Genomic DNA, 23,666 nt, shown 5'->3' with positions numbered 1-23,666 from the left:
GAAGACCGTCTCCCCTGATTGGTTCTCTTTTATTGATCAGTTTGATGTCTGTTGTTTTCAAGAAACCTGGGCAATAGACCCCCTATACTGCTTAGGTTACTTAAATGTCTATACCCCTGCAACATGTGGGGGTAAGAGTCGACCCTCAGGGGGATTGGTAATCTGGGTGCGCCAAGCTGGCGGTTTTAATATGTAGGTCCTTGAAACACAGAGTAATGATATCGGTGCGATCAGGTTGAAGTGGGGCCAACAAGGGGTTGTGGACGTTTCTAACATTTATGCCAGAGGCTCAAAGGGGAAGAAGTCGGACGTTATAGCGGTTTTGGACGACTTATTAGATCTACACTCCTGTGGTTCAAACATTCTGATCGCGGGGGATTTTAATGTGACTTTTGAGCCCCTCACTCTTGAACATTGTTGTAGGAAGGTGTCATCTGACTGCATGGTTGCCCCCACTTTTTTCCTGGTGTTTTGCTGGTTTTCGACTTAGTTTGGCTGGGATCCAGCTATTCAGGACCCCAGCCTATCTGCTTTCTCCCTAAAATGGATTCCATGTACAATAGGTACACTCCAGTTTGGTTACTGGGGTACCCTTGTGAGTCCCTAGTATATGGTACAATAGATACTAAGGGCATAAGTACCCCAGAGGTACTAAGGGCATAAGTACCCCAGAGGCCTACCAGGGGATGCAGCATGCATTATGCCACCCCTGGGAAGCCTTCCAAAATTACACAACAGGACTGGTGGCGCAGCGGGGTAAGGTGGTGCATGCACCCTGTACTGAGATATAGGTTACCTATGTCTACCTTAAATCACTTCACATAGAGACCTACCAGTCACTCCTATGGCAGGCCTTATCAATACTGAAGGCAGGGTGCTTAATTTCATGTGAGAGGGTGCCTATGCATGAGCAGAGCCCCTCTGTAGCCTCAGAACCTATTCTCTGGAGCTGTTCTGTGATGCAGCCTGACCATATGCTCTTAAGTGCATTATATCCTCGCTGTAAATGCTAACTTTGGGATGGCTGCATGGAAATATGTTGTGTTTGGTGTCAAACACTTTGGAATCCTACACCCCTCCCCCCCCGCCAGTCCTGGCTGGCGGGGAGGGTAAAATTCCACCCTTTTAGAGAGCGAGACATGTACACACCGGTCTACCCGATAACCAGTTTTAAGAGCCCTGACATCACAAAATGGATGCTGCAGCCACAGACACGAGTCTGGCCTCTCTGCTGCTGACCGAAACTCCGGCAGGGGAGGCCTGGATAATGCGTTTCCTGTCACAGGGAGTTGTAACCACCTCTCAGACAGGCCTAAGGGAATTAGGGCTGGGTGGGTGCACTCCAGGAGTGCTTTGAAGTCTGCACTGGGGGCACATTTGGTGTCCCTGTGCATAGTCCAGTTCAAACCGGTTGTACGGGGCTACGAGCCCCTGCTCTGGCAAGAAACTGGACAAAGCAAATGGGTGTAGCCAAACCCTCCCTTAGGTGGGTCCCCAGAGTTAGTTCAACCCCTTTCTTACGTATAAGTAAGGAACCCCTGGCAACAGGACTTTAGATATCCCTGGACGAAACTCTGCAACTGAATCCTGGAACTTCGACGCTCTACTCAGGACTAGAGGACTGAAGAAATCTCCCTTGGGGTCAAGGAGTGACTCCCCTGCTTGGCAGGCACCAACGAAGCATTTGCCGATCTGCATCTCCGAAGCTCCCGAAGAACTCCGAAGTATCTGCAGCCCAGGAAGTGGATTTCCAGACTTCTCAGAAGTCGACCCGAGTCCCCAGCAAAGCTGAGACCTGCAGCCCTCGTGAGTGACGTGGATTTGGAACACCTGGACACCATGCACATTTGCAAGTGCATTGACTTCTTGACATCTCTTTGTCATGCTTTAGGTTACTTGTAGCCCTAGCCCTGAGCACCATCTGCACTGAAGATTGTGGGCCCACACTCCATGAGTGTTCCGTGGGCCCGATTCTTGCATTTCCACTCGAGGCTCCTTTGCGATCCCTAGTCCGTTGACTGGTGGGTCCCTGTGAAGTCAACTCTGATTTTCCTTAGGCTTCTCTGATTGATTTAGATGTGCCCTGACTCCCCACCAAGTGGTGAGTCTCTCGGACCTTGCTGGCCCGCACTGAAGTATCTTTCTCCTTTCTGCGTGGGTTGCTGTTGCCACGGCTTGTTGGGTCCAATCCGGGCACCGATACCGCAGCACTCGACATCCTTCATGGGACAGCACAAATCTAGCTCCTGGTTGTTGTTGACGCTGCCTGGTCCTCGTGGCTGAAGAGTCAAGCTTCACCTCCTTCACCTGAAATCATCCAACATCGGTGGGTATCTGCCTATCGTGCCCCTGGTCACTGGCTAGTGACCCAGACTCTGTCCCCTCTGCTTTCAGGTTCTTCTCATCTTCGATCCAGGCTTGGATCACTGCGGACACTTTCCACTTCGACTGCAGTAGCACTTTGCAGCAGATCGCCATTGGAAACAGAGACGAATCCCGACACCTAAAGATACCTATGCACCCGGTTTCCCTGGGTGAGGTAACTCGAGTACTCCATTGCATCTGTGGGTGTTGGCTCTAGAACCACTTAAGTCTAAAGGGGTTTGCTCAAAGTCCTCCTCTAAGTGTCCCTTTTCTTTAAACTTCCAACCGCGACATTCCCCATTGAAGTTAATGGCGATCCGTGGCTGTGTTCAGACACTGCACGTGTCCCCTGTCGGTCTTCTGCGTCACTACCTTGGGTGGTTCCTGGTGGCCCCAGCACTTCTACAGGCTCTGGGCCTTGTGTCTATCAAAGTTGTGGTTCTTATACCACTTTATTGATATATGGTTAGGAACGCCCCTGGGCTCAACGTATATTGTGTTAATTTACTGTGTGCTATTAAGTTTTCTGTATGTACTTTTGCCTCTAGCCTCATAAATAGACTAGAGGGATGTGTTTAGAATAAATACATATATTTTATATATATTCCTTGTGTGGTTCTCCTTTCATTTGGTCATTCACGAGATTATAGACTGGTAAAACAAGCTGCTTCACATTCCTCCAAGACTTAGCCTGAAGGCTGCTCTCCATAGCTACCACAAGGATAGCTTTCAATAAAGGTTGTCTGTAACCTATCATCAATAAGGGTCGTTTGGACTGGTGCAAGGTGCAAGAATAGTGGACAGAATATGCCAGGCCAACTTCTCACATATTAATTCAAGTCTTGCTAAAGCAGGCACGACAAAGTGCACAGCATTGGCTCCCTTCTTCTTTGTATTTGCAGCAGCGTGCTATGCGCCCTTCCACTTTAATAATGCCTGTCGCTTATTTGAAATGCAGTCCACACAGCACTCGTGGGACGCCGCTTGTTTGTATTTGCAGCGCCATGCAGGATTTCTCCTTGGGAGCGGCTGCCGCCCCGCACAGCATGCGTGTCCTGCAAGTGCTGTGTGGGGCGGCGGCTGTTCTTGAAGTGGGAGTGTGCAGGGCCCGCTGCAAATGCAAACAAGCCCAATTAATGGATAACTTATCCTATGCCTTCGTCAGGACCTTCAGTATTGCTACTGCTCTCCGTCGGTACCTCTAGCAGGTTCAAAAGCCGCCTGGGGCTTTTGGAACCGCCAGAGGTACCGACGGAGAGAGTGGTGCCTCCTATGTCCTGAACCGTGGCCAGGTGATGCGAGGTCTTGTCCTCTCAAAAGACGGGAAATTGTTACAGAGGAACTGTTATCCTTATTTACAGGTAAAGAGGTTGTATCAGTTCCAACTCTTTACACATGTTATATTTTGTGTATTTATAACACTCACTTGCAGTAGCAATACTTAAGGTCCTGATGAAGGCATAGGACAAGTTATCCATTAATTGATGAAACATGTTGACCCTTCACATCTAGAGAGTTATTTGTTTAAGACTGTCGTTTTGCACTGTTTTTATGTCCTGATCTCTGAGAGGCGCGAATAAATAATGTTGCTTCCCATTGATCAATTTTAACTCACATCACATACACACTACTGCACTGCATTCACGATTCCCACATAATCGAGTACTCGCATTTAGAGGTCCAAATACAGTCAGATGCATTCACCCAGTACTTCATTATCTGTGGACATGACCATACTGTATAGACGAACATAGCCCAAGCCAATGCATGTTTTCGCTACATGTTTGTCTTTCCAGGGTCAGTCCTGTGTATCATTTTGAGTGTGCCATTAATGCAGTGAAATCATAACATGTTTGAGGGCGGTGTCCCACTTGTATCTGTGAATTACAACTATAGTCCCTTCCTCATTTCCCCCTTTACCATCAAAATAATTTTTGGCATGTCATCTTGTAGTGTTCTTTAGTGTCTTGTGACCGTTCCGCTTGACATAGGCAGATCCAGCATTTCTGTGAGGGTGCTTGTGACCCAGGTGTCCCTCAATGCTTGTGGTTTTCCTGCCTGTGACTGGAAGTATTTAACCTGTTGAATTGTGGGATTTGCAGTCCAAACTCTGTAGTTTTCTCCTCTAATTCCCCGTGACTATCAGTTTTTCCCTCCAAATGTCTCCTTTGCTCTGTGCTAAAACGTGTATGTTAAGCAGTGCACCCGCAGGGACCATTTTGTGTTAACAAGTAAGTGAAACCAGCCCCCCTTCCCCCATGAGACAGCAATAATCTGCCGTAAAATGTTTAAACTGTGTTTAATAGGGACTGTGCACTTTGTTTTTTGGCCAGGAGAGGGAGTGAAGTTTTATACAAATAGTGTTGTTAGAGGACAAGTTTGTTAGGGCCTTACCTGCTGAAGTCCAAAGTGTGGATTGAGCCTGTCTGTCTCCTAGGAGATTTCTGAATAGAGGAGCAGATTCCAACTCCCTTGCCAGCAAACCTTGTCTGAGGTTGCTGGGACCTTATATAGTCTGATATTGTTTGGTACATTGGACACCGATTGGTGGTTGTACCTGGTGTTTCTATTGGTTTAGGGTTAGTGTCCTCATTGGTTGGGTATTTGAGGGCTCTGATTGGTTTCTGTGTCTGTGATCAATGTAGGGTGGGGCTAGGGTTAGGATTTCTATTGGAAGTAGGGACTGGGGCTTCCTGTGTTATTGGTTGTTGGGACTAGGGTGGGACTTGGGCTAGGGTTAGGCCTTTATTTGGAAGTAGCGATTAGGGCTTCTGGTGTGATTGGTTGCTGGACTCGATGTAGGACTCAGAGTAGCGTTAGGCTTTCTATTGTAAGTAGGGAATAGGGCTTCCTGTGCCATTTGTGGCTTAGACTAGGGTTGAGACTACTGGTAGGGCTAGGGCCTGTATTGGGGGGTTTTGAAACTGATTGGGTGCTTGGACTAGGGCCAGGATTGGCTGTAAGGTCCTGGTCCCCAATTGGTTCTAGATTTTAGGGCTAGTGTTGTGATTGGATAGTGTTTGGGCCAGGGTTCCCATTGGCTGAAGGGATCACCTGACTACTAGGGCTATAAACGGCCAAGGCGTAGGGCATCTCCGCTTGGGCGTTGAAGCTATGGGTGGAGAGGACAGGGGTGAGTGCCTGTATGAGCCTGTTCCAGACTGGCCGGAACCAGGGCCAGGAATGCTGCCCATTTTACCATTCATTAATACCCACCCTATGTATTTGTATGCATTTATTTTCACTATAGATATGTGCCTATCTTTGTGTATTGCTTTGTATATAAACATGTACAATACTTGTGTTGTTATAAAAACAACAACAAAGACAAAAATCATCTTTGGTCTACATGTACTTGCTTCCATTGTGCATCTATGTACCTCCATGTACTTGGATCTATCCCCCACATGCATCATTGTGACATTTTGCACTTCTTAATTTGCGAAAAATAAGGAATCGCAAATTAAGAAGTGCAAAATGCTATGCATCATTATTTTCGGTATTCATTTGTGATTCGGTAAAAATCGCAATTTTTACCGAATCCCAAATAAATATCGAATTCTTAAGTACATTTTCGCAATTCCCATTGATTCCTATGGGCCAAAAGGCCCATAGGAGTCAATGGGAAGGCAGTAGCAAATTGCGAGTGGCACTTTGAAAATTTTATGGGTGCAGGGGGGGGTCCAAAGGACCCCCCCATGCACCCCTGAAATGTATTTTTCGCATCATGTTTCACACACACATGTCCTAAGGACATGTGTGTGTGAAACATGAATGTTGAAAAAAAAACATTTTCAGCATTTAAAACACTTTTTCCAAATTTACCGAGTGGTTCAACCACTCGGTAAATTTGACACCCTAATTGCGATTTTGCACTTTTGAAATTAATGATGCATTGCTTTTAAGAAATCGCACATCTGCGACTTCTTAAAAGCAACCGCAATTTTAGAACTCGCAAAAATGCTACGAATTCTAAAATTGCTTCATGCATCCCAAAAAGCACTTTTGGAATCGCAAACGGCCGATTTTAAGGAATCGCACCGTTTGCGACTCCAAAAATGCTTGATGCATGTGGGGGTATGTGTCTGTTACTTTTCTCCTTAAAATGCATATCCAATGAACTACCCTATTTCTCATACTGTACCTCTATCAATATCTTTAATCTGCATATACTTACCTCCATTATGCATCTATTTACTGTCAATTTACTTATGGATCTATATATTTATCACTTTCTTCTAATTTAGCATTTCCAATGCACTACCCTATTTCTCAGCCTATACTTCTCTCAATATATCTTCTAACCCAACTTTCTGACTCATCTCAAACTTCTTTCTACTACTCTTTCCAATTCACTACCCTATGTCTCACCCTATACATCTATCAATATATCCTCTACACCCACTCTCTTTTATCCCAAACCCCATACCACTACTATGTTTCACAAAATAATCCTCTCTCCTACTCTATCCCACCTTGAATCAACACCTCTTTTACTATACCGATCCCCACAAAAGAAACCTTTCTAAACTCTCCCCTCTGACTCTTCCCCTCCAAAAACACTTTTTACTCATCCAAAAGCCTCCTCCTACTGCTATGACCTAAAATAGAAATCATTCACTCTTCTATCCCTCCACTATCCTTTTCAATCAAAATAACAGACTAACATGTTCACCTCTCTAATTCCATATTCCACCATATTAATTCACCACTAATCCTTTATGGGGTCTAGAGTAGCGTGCTACTGGCCATCAAAGCGTTTCAACACCTCATCAGGCTTACAAGCGCTATATAAATGCAAACCTTTTTTACCTCTCCCCAACCCTTCTCAATCCAAATAACTGACTAACATATCCACCACTCAAATTACTTCATATTTCACTATACTAATTTTCAACACTAATCCTTTATGGGTTCCTAAGTAGCCTGCTACTCGCCAGAAAAGCGCTTTAACACCCCATCAGGGGTAACAGGCACTATATGAATGCAACCCTTTCTTTCCCTTCTATCCCTCCGCTAGCCTTCGCACTCCAAATAACTGACTAATATCCACCACTCAAATTACTTTCATTTTTCACCATACTAATTCACCACTAATCCTTTATGGATTTTCGGAATAGCATGCTACCCGCCAAAAAAAGCGCTTCAACACCCCCATCAGGGGTTAGAAGCGCTATATAAATACAAACCTTCTTTCCTCTTCTATCCTTCTGCTATCCTTCCGAATCCAATTAACTGACTAACATATCCACCACTTAAAAGTTACTTGCATGTTTTACTATACTAATTCAACACTAATCCTCAATGGGTCCCGGAGTAGCTTGCTACTCGCCGAAAAAGCGCTTCGACGCCTCATCAGGGGTAGTAAGCGCTATACAAATGCAATTACAATACAATACAATACAATATTGTGATTTTATTGCAGATGCTGATGAGCAATGGGGGATCTTAAAGTTAGAACTGCCACCAATTAAAAAATGGTCTGACGTGGCAATCCAAATCAATGCCACTTGTCTAGAGAAGGGACCACGGGCGGCGAATGTCAGATCCACATCCGATAGGCATGGAGCAAATACTTTCAACAATGGCAATTGTGCTAGTCGCATAGACTACTTATTAATCAATCTGCGACTGTAGCATCCCTTAAGGGATATGGTAGTAAGAGAGCGGCCAGAGAGTGACCACAACCCCCTGTGTGCAACTCTTGATTTGTTACCACAACGGGAACACACGCGATCAGAGAGTAATTTGCTCACAAGGATGTGGTTCCATCAAACGACATGAGACGCCTAGAATGGGCAAATATGCTCAAGCACCCCGAAGCTTTAGCTTCAATATCCCTAGGCGTTGAAGGGGCGATTTCAGAGTTGGAAGTATGCATGCTAAACTAAGCTGCTCTTGACCCGGTGATCGGTACCCATGTTAGCTTTTTTGCCAAGCTACGCACTTATTTCATTAGATGCCATAAGGCCAAGTGAGTCTATCCCAGGAAAGGCCCACAGTGGTTCAATATGGAATGTAAAGAGGTGCGTAGACAACTAGGAGCTGCACTTAAAGAGTGAAATCCCAGTGCTGTACGGCAACTAAGGTATAATTACCGAAGAGCACAAGTTAAGGCAAAAAAATCCTGGGATGAGGATAGATGGCAGGAACTCAAACTAGCGTGCATGAAGAAAACTCCCAAACAGTTTTGGAACATAGCTAAGTGGGACAGGGGTGGTCTGCCAACCCAGCCGCAAAACCACGTTTCACAGGAGCATTGGGTCACTCACTTTAAGCCTCAATATGCACGTAGCTCAGGGTAAGGGACGGAAGAGAAGCACCATGCCAGTACTAAACAGGCACAGTCTTTGAAGACGCTGAAGTTAGTCTGGCCCTGGGGTCAGTAACAGGAGGTAAAGCACCGGGCCCAGATGGCATTCTGCCAGACATATTTCTGTATGAAAAATCTAAACGGTGCCACTACAACGCGATGGTGGCTAACGCAATTGCGCAGGGTGCCCCAGTTACTGATTCGTGGAAAGGAGCGGAGATTATCCCCGTTTTTAAAAGGGGGATAAATCCCTGTCAGGCAACTACGGGCTTATCAGCCTGAGAGACTCACTCCAAAAGATAATTCTGCATCTAGTTTTGAACAAACTGCAGGATTGGGTGGGAGAGACAGATAGCTTATCTCCTCTACAGGCAGGCTTTAGGGCGTGTACTAGTATCATTGATCAGGTATTTCGTTTTATTATGCGCTACTGGAAGACTGTGGTCTTGAACAAGGGTAGCCTTTATGCTGCCTTTGTGGATCTTAAATCGGCTGCATGCTGAGGTGCAACGGAGGCCAAGAACAAGAAGGTTGGGCTTGGATGTGTCCCAGAGTAATTACCAGTGGCAGAGATGAACTCAAACGTTCCACCCATCATTTTCCGTATTCATAAATATGCCAGGTGTGCCCAGATGTGGGTCCCGTGCTCGCTGCAATGCTGGAATCAAGCCGCACCCTACAGTCAGGACCCAGATGTGGGTCCTGTGCTCGCTGCACCACTAGAATGAAGCCGCGCCTTACAGTCAGGACTCAGATGTGGGTTCAGTGCTCGGTGCACCGCTGGAATCAAGCCGCACCATACAGTCAAGGCCCAGATAGGCTGAAACCGGTCTTGGGTTGGTTGAGTTCCGGTTCAGAAAAGATCTGCATTGGCTCTTCAGGCTGGACTGCTTCTATTGGAAGGAGTCTAAAGCTGATTTGCATATGGTGCTTCCTGTTTGAGGTGGCATTGTGGGCCAACAACCAATTGATCTCCCTCTTCTGCTTGGCCTAGTGAGGACCTGGACGTGAGCCGGAGTCTAGTAAGGAAGAGGATGTGATAAGTGCCTGGTATGGACCAGGACATGAGCCAGGGGCTTGTGAGTCTCAGGATGTGAGCCAGGGCATTGTGAGGACCAGGACGTGAGCCAGGGCCTTGTGTGGAGCAGAACGTGAGCCAGGGCCTTGTGAGGACCAGGACGTGAGCCAGGGCCTTGTGAGGACCAGAACATGAGCTGGGCCTTGTGAGGACCAGGACGTGAGCCAGGGCCTTGTGAGGACCAGGACGTGAGCCTGGGCCTTGTGAGGACCAGAACATGAGCTGGGCCTTGTGAGGACCAGAACATGAGCTGGGCCTTGTGAGGATCAGGACGTGAGCCAGGGCCTTGTGAGGACCAGAACATGAGCCGGGCCTTGTGAGGACCAGGACGTGAGCCAGGGCCTTGTGAGGACCAGGACATGAGCCAGAGCCTTGTGAGGACCAGGACGTGAGCCAGGGCCGTGTGAGGACCAGGACGTGAGCCTGGGCCTTGTGAGGACCAGAACATGAGCTGGGCCTTGTGAGGACCAGGACGTGAGCCAGGGCCTGGTGAGGACCAGGACGTGAGCATGGGTCTAGTGAGGACCAGGACGTGAATCTGGGCCTTGTGAGGACCAGGACGTGAGCCGGGTCCTGGTGGGGACCAGAACGTGAGCTTGGGCCTTGTGAAGACGAGGACGTGAGCTCGGGCCTTGCGAGGACCAGGACGTGAGCTGGGGCCTTGTGAGGACCAGGACGTGAGCCGGAGCCTGGTGGACCAGTACGTGAGCCAGGGCCTTGTGAGGACCAGGACATGACCTGGGGCCTGGTGGACCAGGTCGTGAGCCGGGCCTGGTGGACCAGGACGTGAACCAGGGCCTTGTGAGGACCAGGACTTGAGCCGGGCCTGGAGGACCAGGACGTGAGCCGGGGCCTTGTGAGGACCAGGATGTGAGTCGGGCCTTGTGAAGACCAGGACGTGAGCTCGGGCCTTGTGAGGACCAGGACTTGAGCCGGGCCTGGTGGACCAGGACGTGAGCTGGGGCCTTGTGAGGACCAGGAAGTGAGCCAGGGCCTGGTGAGGACCAGGACGTGAGCTGGGGGCCTTGTGAGGACCAGGACTTGAGCCGGGCCTGGTGGACCAGGTCGTGCGCCGGGCCTGGTGGACCAGGACATGACCTGGGGCCTGGTGGACCAGGGCCTTGTGAGGACCAGGATGTGAACCGTGGCCTGGTGAGGACCTGTTATGTTCCATATAGGTACCCATATATAGGTCTGGGTAATATCCTATACTTTCACCTTTTAGGATTGAACCTTTACCTAGTTCAAGTCCTGGGTGCAGCAGGAGGGTTTTTCCCTGAACAATAGTCTCCTATAACTTCATCAATGAACTCATACAGTATGAATGAATATTCATGAGGGTTCTTGGAAACCAGGTAGAAGCTACACCACCTACATAATATCTATGTACAAGGTTCATCCCCTACGTCATGCTCAAATCCCAAAAATGGCTAATACAAGGGACAAGGGACAAAGAAACACTAGATAATTTCTGTATAAATACAGCACATCTTACTGAGTTAAGAGAGAAGAGATCAGGACTTCCATGCCGACACACTAACGGGATACGCTGAAGTTCCTGCATGCAGACACTCCAGCTCGCAGTGGTCTGAACATCCCTTGCGGGTTGTCCAGATCGAGACCAGAACGGGGGTCCCACACTCTCTCAATTCAGGTAATGGTGTTTGACTTATCCTAGGAGGATTCTTGGCTTAACACCTACATACGTGCTTGGTACACTTAGGTACATCTAGCTAGGATTACATCGTAGGAGTACGCATTTTACTGTAATGTATTTTATATGCTGGTATGCATTCATTATTTTAGCAGAATGGTAGAAATCTATCATCCTTTTACATTTCTAGCGCTTCGAGTTATGTATATCCTCTACTGTCTATTGATTGTCTCAGCACATCTATTTTACACTAGAATAACGACGGTTCATAAAATACATATTGAAAACATCCCAACCGTTTATTCTGTGTATCTATCTGAGAGGATCAGAGTTGTCATGTTTGATAGTTGCCAGAAACTCTTCCCTCCTTGGTAAGAGGAGTTTCCATTGGCACTGTGAGCTAGCTGGTATACACGCCAACATACCAGATAGAGGTGTCCAGAATCAGTCTGACACCAATCCTATAGTCTATGTTGTATAAACGCACAGAACCCATGTGACAAGCCAGGACAGGCCTCTATGCCTACACCCCTGGACCGGCCTCTCCTCCTTTGCACCCCTGGACAGGCCTCCCCTCCTCTGCACCCCTGGACAGGCCTCCCTCCTCTGCAACACTGGACAGGCGTCACCTCCTCTCCTCCCCTGGACAAGCCTCGCATCCTCTGCACCCCTGGACCGGCCTCAGCTCCTCTGCACCCCTGGACAGGCTTCACCTCCTATGCACCCCTGGACAGGCCTCACCTCCTCTGCACCCCTGGATAGACCTCACCTCCTCTGCACCCCTGGACAGGTCTCTCCTTATCTGCACCCCTGGACAGGCTTCACCTCCTCTGCACCCCTCGACAGGCCTCGCCTCCTGTGCACCCCTGGACCGGCCTCTCCTCCTTTGCACCCCTGGACAGGCCTCCCCTCCTCTGCACCCCTGGACAGGCCTCCCTCCTCTGCAACACTGGACAGGCGTCACCTCCTCTCCTCCCCTGGACAAGCCTCGCATCCTCTGCACCCCTGGACCGGCCTCAGCTCCTCTGCACCCCTGGACAGGCTTCACCTCCTATGCACCCCTGGACAGGCCTCACCTTCTCTGCACCCCTGGATAGACCTCACCTCCTCTGCAACCCTGGACAAGCCTCACCTCCTCGGCACCCCTTGACAGGCCTCACCTCCTCTCCTCCCCCTGGACAAGCCTCACCTCCTCTGCACCGCTGGACAGGCCTCTCCTCCTCTGCACCCCTGGACAAGCCTCACCTCCTCTGCACCCCTGGACAGGCCTCACCTCCTCTGCACCCCTGGACAGGCCTCACCTCCTCTCCCTGGGCAAGCCTCGCCTCCTCTGCACCCCTGGATAGGCCTCTCATCCTCTGCCCCCTGGACAGGCCTCACCTCTTCTGAACCCTGGACAGGTCTCACCTCCTCTGGACCCTTGGACTGACCTCTCAGTGAAGGATTCTCATTAAGAAAAGAGGAGCACAGAGTTCATTCCACCCCATATAGCGCCTCTGACTCCACTCTGAGCCTCGGGGCGCTATGCACAGGCCCCAGAGAGACACTGCTTCCACGGACAGGCCTCACCTCCTCTGCACCCCTGGACAGGCCTCACCTCCTCTGTACCTTTGGACAGGCCTCTCCTCCTCTGCACCCCTGGACAGGCCTCTCCTCCTCTGAATTCTGGACAGGCCTCTCCTCCTCTGCACCCCTGGACAGTTCCCTGGACAGGCCTCAGCTCCTCCACATCCCCTGGATAGGCCTCTCCTCCTCTGCCCCCTGAACAGGCTTCACCTCCTCTGCAGCTCCCTGGACAAGGCCTCTCTTCCTCTTCTTCCCCTGGACAGGCCTCTCCGCCTCTGCCCCTCCTCTGGACAGGCCTCTCGGTGAAGGATTCTCATTAAGGACAGAGGAGCCCAGAGTTCATTCCCCCCCATACAGCGCCTCTGACTCCGCCCTGAGCCTCAGGGCTCTATGCACAGGCCCCGAAGAGAGACACTGCTCCCCTGGACAGGCCTCACCTCCTCTGCTCCCCTGGACAGGCCTCTCCTCCTCTTCACCCCTGGACAGGCCTTACCTCTTCTGCTCCCCCTGGACAGGCATCTCCCCTGCACCCCTCAGGACAGGCCTCACCTTCTCAGCACCCCTGGACATGCCTCTCCTCTTCTGTGCCTCTGGACAAGCCTCACCTCCTCTGCACCCCTGGACAGGCCTCACCTCCTCTGCTCCCCCTGGACAGGCATCTCCTCTGCACCCCTCAGGACAGGCATTACCTCCTCTGCACCCCTGGACAGGCCACACCTCCTCTGCACCCCGCGGAACAGGCCTCAACTCTTCTGCATCAGCTTCGCAGGCCTCATCACCTCTGCACCCCTGGACAGGCCTCACCTCCTCTACTCCCCCTGGACAGGCCACCTCCTATCCTCCCCCTGGGGAGGCGTCACCTTCTTTGCAACCCCCCTAAAAAGGACATGCCTCACCTCCTTTGCACCCTTTGTACAAGCCTCACCTCCGCTGTACCCCCCAGGACAGGCCTCACCTCCTCTGCACCCTGGACAGGCCTCACTCCTCTGCACCCCTGGACAGGCCTCACATCCTCTGCATCCCTGGACAGGCCTCACCTCCTCTGCACCCCTAGACTTGCCTCGCCTCCTCTGAACTCCTCTGGACATGCCTCACCTCCTTTGCACCCTTTGTACAAGCCTCACCTCCGCTGTACCCCCCAGGACAGGCCTCACCTCCTCTTCACCTCTGGACATGCCTCGTCTCTTCTGTACCTCTGGACAAGCCTCACCTCCTCTGCACCCCTGGACAGGCCTCTCAATGCTTCTCCAAGGAGCTCTCGGTGAAGGATTCTCATTAAGGACTGAGAAGCCCAGACTTCATTCCACCCCATACAGCGCCTCCCACTCTGCCCTGAGCCTGGCGGCGCTATGCACAGTCCCCCGAAGAGAAACACTGCTCCCCTGGATAGGCCTCACCTCTTCTGCACCACCGGACAGGCCTCACCTCCTCTGCACCCCGGACAGGCCTCTCCTCCTCTGCCCCTTGGACAGGCCTTTCCTCCTCTGCACCCCTCGAGAGGCCTCTCCTCCTCTGCACCCCTGGACAGGCCTTTCCTCCTCTGCACCCCTGGACAGGCCTCGCCTCCTCTGCACCCCTGGACATGCCTCGCCTCCTCTGCACCCCTGGACAGGCCTCGCATCCTCTGCACCCCTGGACAAGCCTCTCCTCCTCGGCACCCCTGGACAGGCCTCTCCTTCTCTACACGCATCCCTGGACAGGCCTCACCTCCTCTGCTCCCCTGGACAGGTCTTACCTCCTCTGCACTCACTGGACTGGCCTCACCTCCTCTGACCCCTGGACAGGCCTCACCTCCTCTGCACCCCTGGACAGGCCTCTCCTCCTCTGCACCCCTGGACAGGCCTCTCCTCCTCTGCACCCCCTGGACAGGCCTCACCTCCTCTGCTCCCCTGGACAGGTCTTACCTCCTCTGCACCCCTGGACAGGCCTCACCTCCTCTGACCCCTGGACAGGCCTCACCTCCTCTGCACCCCTGGACAGGCCTCTCCTCCTCTGCACCCCTGGACAGGCCTCTCCTCCTCTGCACCCTACGACAGGCCTCACCTCTGCTGCACCCCTGGACAGGCCTCTCTTCCTCTTCTTCCCCTGGACAGGCCTCTCCGCCTCTGCCCCTCCTCTGGACAGGCCTCTCGGTGAAGGATTGGCATTAAGGACAGAGGAGCCCAGAGTTCATTCCACCCCATACAGCGCCTCTGACTCCGCCCTGAGCCTCGGGGCGCTATGCACAGGCCCCGAAGAGAGATACTGCTCCCCTGGACAGGCCTCTCCTCCTCCGCTCCCCACTCAGCCTCAGCAGCAGGAAGAGCTGAGCTCTCCTGAATGCCGGGGGGGGGGGTCTGATCTATGTATTAATAAATTGCAGTGAGTTAGCAGCTCTCCTACCTGAGCAGAAACCTGTCCAGGCTCTCTCCTCCTCCTGGGGAGAGGCAGATCTGGGGTCTGAGGGGGTCTGAAGATGAAGGTCGCTGCACAGACAGGGCTCCTTCCTCCTCTGCAGCAGGCTGGACACACCAGGAGAGGCCGAAAGTGATGTCAGCACCGCTGCTGGTGCTGTCTCTGCTGCCGCTGACCCGGAAGAGGAAACTCTTCTCCCTTCATACAATGTGCAGCTCAGTGGGTTTCATCAGCAGGTGAGGAGCGGCCTCTGGTGGCCGCTGACGGAACCGCCGCCTCCAGGCTCCAGCAGGGAAACAAGCTTTGGTGACTGTAAAGACCTGGGTATTTAAATGTCATGGAGATGTGGACACACACAGTCCATGACAGGGTCTTGTATGGGAAACAAGCATTGGCACCTGCAAAGGAACAGACATGGCATTCAGGAGTGAATTTAAATGAGGACTTGTATTTCATTCAATGTGTGCAATGTAGACACAGCTGATGCAATGAGTCTGAGCAGCGTTTCTAATGTTCCTGTTCCTGGGGGTGATTCTTTATATTTGACAGGGCCGTGAATCCTCAAACCATAGCTGCCAAGGTTTCAGATTGCTATGTGTGACATTTTCATAATTTCAGTGAAATTATGAGTGAATTTCAATGACTATGAGTGACACTGACTTGCGGCGGGCAAAATCAAGTAATAAAGATTAGGGTAACAGATAAATATCAGAAATTACCCCCATTTCAGCAACAAGAAACTCTAACAAGGTCTTCAAACTGCAGCAAAGCACCAGAAATGGAAGGAAGGGCACTAACCGGAGACAGAAGCATGACTGCAGCTCTCAGTGACAGAGACATTTTCCCCCTAAAATAAAACCAAACACATAAGTCCATGGAAAAAGCGAAATATCAGAAATTACTACGCCCTTTAAAACAGTAATAATCTTTGGAAAGACGTTCAAGCTTCTACAAAGCCCCTGAATTGCAAACTTACTAACCTACAGCCCCCTCCTAAGATGAATGTTACTGAAAGGGGGCCTGCTACAAAAGGCATATGTTTTAAAACTCACTATTCACAGGGGAGAGGGTCAAGGAAATTATACAACTCCACCACCCCGAACCCCCTAAGGCAAAGTATACACACAAGAAGGGGTGGAGAGATTAGAGTACACGTGTAACAACACGAGACAGGAAAAAGAAATCTGTTTTGAAAACTGCCCTCACCCACACACAAAAGCGTGTGACATGCTTCATCATCGGGTCTGCTTACAAAACGCCCTGGTGTAGCCACACTCAGGCCGGAGCATAAGGGAAGGGGAAAAACTAATAATGTTTTGAGAACCTAGTCTTCTCTTCTAACACGACCCATCCTCATTCTTTTTAAACCTGGTTGTGGAACCTATAAATAAAGGTTTCATTGGTATCCACAAACCAGTTTTAAAGCACTTTCCCATTAAATGCACTTTGTCTTATCACCATTCCCAGTCACAGGGTGATATTCACTGTTCTATCACTTGGTTTGTTAAATTTGTGTTGTGTCTTGTCATTTCTCAATATTTTATTATTTTTTCCCCTTCCCTTATGCTCCGCCCTGAGTGTGGCTACACCAGGGCGTTTTGTAAGCATATGTTTTAAAACTTCATGGGATATAAATTGCACACAGATGATCAATCATGGTAATTTAGAAATCATTTTTAGAAGCATTAAATGTGAACAGTAACTCGTCCAAGCATGTTTTTTTTTTTAAGGGACCACTTCTCCCTTTTCCGTCTACATACTGCTTTTCAAAAAAGGTTTTTGTTTTGGCGTTTATAAAAACAGAAGAGTTCAGGTCTTACAGGCAATATTCTGCTTAGGCCGCATGTGGAGAGCAGGGCACGTGCACAATCCAGTACAGATGACAGCACTAGGTCAGGTGTAACATGAAAACGAAGTACAGAACTCCCATGATCGCTTTTAGGTGACCTCAAGACGCCACAATGTACTAAAGAAACAGCCCACGGAAAATAAAATGCAATAGTTTAGACAAAAACGCAGTCATGTAGATAAGAACCGGAGTATGTTCAAAACAAGAAAGGTTCGGTATTAAATACACTCGTATCACTGCTAAACAATTCCCAAGCAGGCCTCTGCAACAGGTCATGAAATAATTGCATAACATTATGATGTGAATGCAGAGCCCGCACACTGCCCAGATGAACAGAAGGGCCCTGCACACATTTGTTTTCAGAAGTTGCTGTCACGGAGAGCTACAACATAGATACTGAGCACGTGAGCTGTGCTGAATTAAGTTCGGTAGAAGAAACCAAGAGAGCCTGTTTACTAAATAGATTAATTCAGTCTAAAAACAAAGCTACATTGGCACAACTAAGCTGAATAGCTTAGACAATTGTGACAAATGAGGCCTCTCTCTTTACAACAATGGAATAAGACACCTACACTATATAGTTACATGAGGAAAGAAAGCGCACAACGGGAACGTTGTACCACACATAAATCAAGGGCAATGTGCAATTAAATGCATGTTTACTTTTTAAGGAACGCTACAAATTGAAGATATTTTCCATTCTTATTGAACGATGCCACTCCAGTAAGCAAAAACATAGCCGGGACTGCATAGAAGAGGGTTTCGCTGTGAATAAGCAGCACAACCTTTTACTATTCAGTACAAACAACTCAGGTCACAAACTGGCACTGAAAGTATTAGGAACGGCAGCACTGGCAGCGCACTAGCGCTATTAATAAAATGTAAAGTACACTTTGAAGAAAACGGATACCTCTCGGGGAGCAGCAATTGTATGGGCCGGACCTCGCCGCAATGACTACCTCCGACAATCAACTCTCTCCCGCTGCTTTGCACCACATCAGGGTTTGCATTTCTCTGCTGCTTTCTTGTCCACCTCCCCCTTCAGAGGCTCACTCATAAAACAAGGAAAGAAGCAGGTTGTAGTCACATAAAGTCATGAGACAGAACCATCAGGTGTGACCCACACATGGGTCTCTCAATTAGTGGATGGGTCTGAGGACACAGGGGGTGTTTCACCCACACAGGGGTCTCTCACTTAGTGGATGGGTCTGAGGACAGAGGGGGTGTTTCACCCACACAGGGGTCTCTCACTCAGTGGATGGGGTCTGGTGGAGGGGGTATTTCACCCACACAGGGGTCTCTCACTCAGTGGAGGGGGTCTGAGGATGGAGGGGGTGTTTCACCCACACATGGGTCTCTCACTTAGTGGATGGGTCTGATGGAGGGGGTATTTCACCCACACAGGGGTCTCTCACTCAGTGGAGGGGGTCTGAGGACGTAGGGGGTATTTCACCCACACAGGGTTCTCTCACTCAGTGGATGGGGTCTGAGGATGGAGGGGGTATTTAACCCACACAGGGGTCTCTCACTCAGTGGAGGGGGTCTGAGGATTGAGGGGGTGTTTCACCCACACATGGGTCTCTCACTTAGTGGATGGGTCTGATGGAGGGGGTATTTCACCCACACAGGGGTCTCTCACTCAGTGGAGGGGGTCTGAGGACGGAGGGGGTATTTCACCCACACAGGGTTCTCTCACTCAGTGGATGGGGTCTGAGGATAGAGGGGGTATTTAACCCACACAGGGGTCTCTACCTCAGTGGATGGGGTCTGAGGACGGAGGGGGTATTTCACCCACACAGGGACGGTGGCGAGGGCGAGGGCAAGGTCAGCGGAGTGAAGCTGGCGGTTCAGGGTGTAGAAGCTGAGTTGTCTGCAGAGGTACGCTGGTCCGGTGTTGTGGAGTGCCTTGTATGCGTGGGTGAGGAGCTTGAAGGTGATCCTCTTGTTGATGGGGAGCCAGTACAGGTCTCTCAGGTGGGAAGTGATGTGGCTGTGGTGGGGGATGTCGAGGCTGAGGTGTGCAGAGGCATTTTGTATGCGTTGTAGTTGTTTCTGGAGTTTGGCCGAGGTTCCTGCGTAGAGGGCGTTGGCGTAGTCCTGCCTGCTGGTGACGAGGGCTTGGGTGACTGTCCTTCTGGTTCCGGTGGGGATCCATCTGTAGATCTTGCGGAGCATGCGGAGGGTGTTGAGGCAGGAGGAGGATACGGCGTTGACTTGCTGGGTCATTGACAGCGATGAGTCCAGGATGGACCCCAGATTGCTTGCGTGGTCAGTGGGAGTCGATGAAGCTCCCAGTGTGGCCGGCCATCAGGCGTCGTCCCAGGTGGAGGGGCTGCAGCCGTCTTGTCCGAGTTCAGTTTCAGGCGGCTGTTCTTCATTCATTTGGTGACGGCCTTCATTCCTTCGTGGAGGTTGGTTTTGGCAGTGGTGGGGGGCCTTGGTGAGGGAGATGATCAGCTGGGTGTTGTCGGCATATGAGATGATGTTGAGGTCATGCGATCGGGCTATGTGGGTGAGCGGTGCCATGTAGATGTTGACGAGTGTCAGGCTGAGGGATGATCCTTGGGGTACGCCGCAGATGATCTTGGTGGCTTTAAATCGGAACGGAGGGAGGCGGACACTCTGGGTTCTGCCAGTGAGGGAGGAGATGGTCCAGTACAGGGCTTTGTCACGGATCCCTGCGTTGTGCAGGCGTGTGCGCAGGGTGTGGTGGCAGACGGTGTTGAAGTCGGCCAAAAGGTCCAGGAGGATGAGGGCCGCGGTTTCTCCATTGTCCAGCAGGTTCCTGATTTCATCGGTGGCGGCGATGAAGGGAGTTTCGATGCTGTGGTTGCTGCGGAATCCAGGGATGGGTCCAGGATGTTGTTCTCCTTGAGGAAGAGGGTCAGTTGCCTGTTGACAATCTTCACGATGACTTTCCCCTGGAACGGGAGTAGGAAGATGGGCCGGAAGTATTTGAGGTCCTTAGGGTTCGCCTTGGATTTCTTGAGTAGGGCGTTGATCTCTGCGTGCTTCCTGCTCTCCGGTATGGTGGTGGTCTCGAAGGAGTTGTTGATGATCTGGCGGAGATGGGGTGCAATGGTGGATCTTGCTTTGTTGAAGATGTGGTGCGGGCAGGGGTCTGATGGTAAGCCGGAGTGGATGGTGTTCATGATTTTGATGGTGTTGTCGTCGTTGACATGGGTACAGGAGAGCAGGGGGTTGGTATGGCTGGGGGCGGTGAGTTGGAGGTGTCAGTGGCTGCTGGGGGGGCCTGGTTGTTGAAGCTGTTGTGGATGTCTGCGATCTTACAGTGGAAGAAGGTGGTTAGGGAGTAGCAAATGTCTTGTGATGGCACGATGTTGTTGGAGTTGGAGCTGGGGTTGGAGAGTTCCTTCATGATGTTGAAGAGCTCTTTGCTGTTGTGTGCGTTGTTGTAAAGCATTCCTTGAAAGAAGTCCTTTTGGCCGTTCGAATGAGTTGGTGGTGTCTGCGGATGGCACTCTTTTGGGCTGCATTGCTGTCCGGTGTCTATTCGAGGTGCCACTTCATCTCGAGCCTTCAACAGGTCTGCTTGGATGCCTGGAGGTTGGCGGTGAACCAGATGGCTTTTCTGTTGGTGCATCTGTTTGAGGGTCTCTTGATCGGCGCGAAAGTGTTGGCACAGTCGTCGATCCATTGCCTGAGGTTGCGGGTAGCAATATTGGTGTCGGTTTAAACAACAAAAAAGCATCAAGGGTACAAGGCAATATGACCGCACCTATCTACAATTTGGTCTCTTGTGTACAATGAGTATGGGTACCAAGAACCTGAAGCCACATACCCCTAGGCTTCCCAGGGCATTCACCCAAAATTTCACAACAAAACACAATGGTTCAGCACTCCACAGTGAATAATACTGAGCCAATAAATTTTGAAGAATTCGTTCAGTAGGTCTTGAAAAATTCTTTTATTCTTATTTCTTCATGCAAAGCATAGCCAACGCGTTTCGTCCAGAGGACTTCTTCAGGGCTACAAAATTAAATATACAGAAATATAAATATTACAAACCACTATTTACTGATAAAAAACAGATATTTTAATACTTCAATACACTATAACTTCAAAATACATGATTACTTAGTACAAGTTAAAAAATTTTAGACTTTTGCTTTGTAAGCGGACTAGAGTCACCCACTAGACGAATTTCCTTACATGTTCATATTCGTTTAACAAAACACATCAGAACACAGTGATATTTCAGAATTTAATAGAAGGAGAGAAAGAGAGCCTATTTACATATTTATTTGTCTTTACATTTCCAATGGGAAGGAGCTAATCATACATATGTATGTTATGTTTACTTATCAAGTAGATACTATGTTGATCCTAGAATTTTCAACGTTATTCTGATTTTTAAAACATTGCTTACCAAAGGTAGTGAATAGATGTCAACTGTTGATTTTAACGACCAATAGGTGCATTCACTGATGTAATGGTTCAGAGACGCAAAAGTGTGCCGGGATGGCCACCTAGTGTATAGAGAGGAATGTTCTTCTTACTAATACTGATATTTTATGGAGATTATGATTGTCCCAGTATTCAACACTAAGGTTTCTACATACCTTGTCAATATGTTATTTCTACGTCCTTCGATTATTTGCTTCAATATGTATTTGCATATAGCCATGTCTGAACTGGGGTGGCTGAGGGAACTAAAGAATTGTGATGGATTAAACCCAGATCAGTTGACTGGGGGTGAGTGTTTGATTTGTTCAAACGCTCCGTCCATCATCCCCTTTTGTATCGCTTTGTTCGCCCTAAGTGTGGCAGGGTATGCCCAGACATGAGTCCCTTGTTCACTTGGCCACTGGATTCAAGATAGCCTGGCTGATGAGGATTATGAATCCGAAACCGGTCCCAGGATGCTTGTTTCCGGTCCAGGGAAGACATGGCTTGGCAGTTCGGCTAGACTGTTCCCACGAGGCACAGGATCAGACTGATTTGCATATAGCCATGTCTGAACTGGGGTGGCTGAGTGAACTAAATAATGGTGATGGATTAAACCCAGATCAGTTGACTGGGGGTGAGTGTTTGATTTGTTCAAACGCTCCGTCCATCATCCCCTTTTGTATCGCTTTGTTCGCCCTACGTGTGGCAGGGTATGCTCAGATGCGAGTCCCTTGTTCACTTGGCCACTGGATTCAAGATAGCCTGGCTGATGAGGATTATGAATCCGAAACTGGTCCCAGGATGCTTGTTTCCGGTCCAGGGAAGACATGGCTTGGCAGTTCGGGCTGGACTGTTCCCACGAGGCACAGGGTCAGACTGATTTGCATATAGCCATGTCCGAACTGGGGTGGCTGAGTGAACTAAAGAATGGTGATGGATTAAACCCAGATCAGTTGACTGGGGGTGAGTGTTTGATTGATTCAGATGCTCCGTCCATCACCACCCCCTTTTGTACCTCTTTTGGCCGCCATAAGTGTGGCAGGATATGCTCAGACATGAGTCCCTTGCTCACTTTGCCACTGGATTCAAGCAAGCTGGGCTGAAGACGGCTGGAATGACAGAAACCGGTCCTCGGAAGCTTGTTTCCGGTCCAGGGAAGACATGGCTTGGCAGTTCGGGCTGGACTGTTCCCATGAGGCACAGGGTCAGACTGATTTGCATATAGCCATGTCTGAACTGGGGTGGCAGAGTGGGCTAAAGAACGGTGATGGATTAAACCCAGATCTTTTGACTGGGTGTGAGTGTTTGATTTGTTCAAACGCTCCGTCCATCATCCCCTTTTGTATCGCTCAATATGTTTAGCAACAATGGGTTCCTTGGATTGTTCAAGGTTTCTCAACCAGTCATTGTGGCGCTTGTAATCCCCCTTTGTAAAAGGATAAAAAAATAAAGCTGTGTATAGACGTTTGCATTATACGTCCTACACATATTTATGTTAAAAGCATAGAGAACGACCGAATCACCAAACGTGTGTTGTTACCCATCACGTAATGATAAGGAGCAGGAAATACCAGATGTAGGGTGCACTGCTCCTCCGAGCATCCAAGGACAGTCCCAAGAGCCCAAGAAACCCGCGATCAAACAAGAGTCCCACCAGCGGCCACAGAGCATATTACGTAAATTGATACTTGTATAGCGCACTACTCACCCGCAAGGGTTTCAAGGCGCTTGTACGAATACCGCTGTGGAACCCATCCTGGCTTTCCCTGTGAGGTGTCCACTCCTGGGCACCCCCAAGCTGGTTGCCAGGCATCCTTAGCGTTGTGGGGGCCGTTGTGGAGATTAAGCAAGCTATTGCCCAGAGTTGCAGAGTGGGACTCCATGATTGGAATAGGCACCGAGGCGAGAATTATCAGGTCCGTGGAATTTTTAGCCCAAGACCCGCCGAGGCGGGAAATTGAACCCTGGCCCGGGCTAGACCTCTGCATCAGGGTCTGCCGCTCTAACCATTGAGCCACACTTCTCCTATTACATGCTC

The 23,666-nt window shown here is 49.9% G+C and overlaps 1 protein-coding gene across 2 annotated transcripts in view; it reads right to left on the bottom strand.

Moving 5' to 3' along the window:
* Positions 1–23,666, bottom strand: part of LOC144805843 (uncharacterized) — a 205,998-nt gene that overhangs the window by 15,592 nt on the left and 166,740 nt on the right. Inside the window, exon 1 of one of the 2 annotated variants that reach the window (XM_078672321.1) lies at positions 15,358–15,532. The exons of the other annotated variant lie outside the window; for it this stretch is intronic. The gene's annotated coding sequence lies outside the window, so the exon portion shown is untranslated. Of the gene's footprint in view, positions 1–15,357; positions 15,533–23,666 lie in introns of those variants that run through there. 2 annotated transcript variants of the gene reach the window in all.

Source organism: Lissotriton helveticus (assembly GCF_964261635.1).
Source record: "Lissotriton helveticus chromosome 1_1 unlocalized genomic scaffold, aLisHel1.1 SUPER_1_unloc_3, whole genome shotgun sequence".
NCBI lineage: Eukaryota > Metazoa > Chordata > Amphibia > Caudata > Salamandridae > Lissotriton > Lissotriton helveticus.
This window is presented reverse-complemented; position numbering and strand designations above follow the sequence as displayed.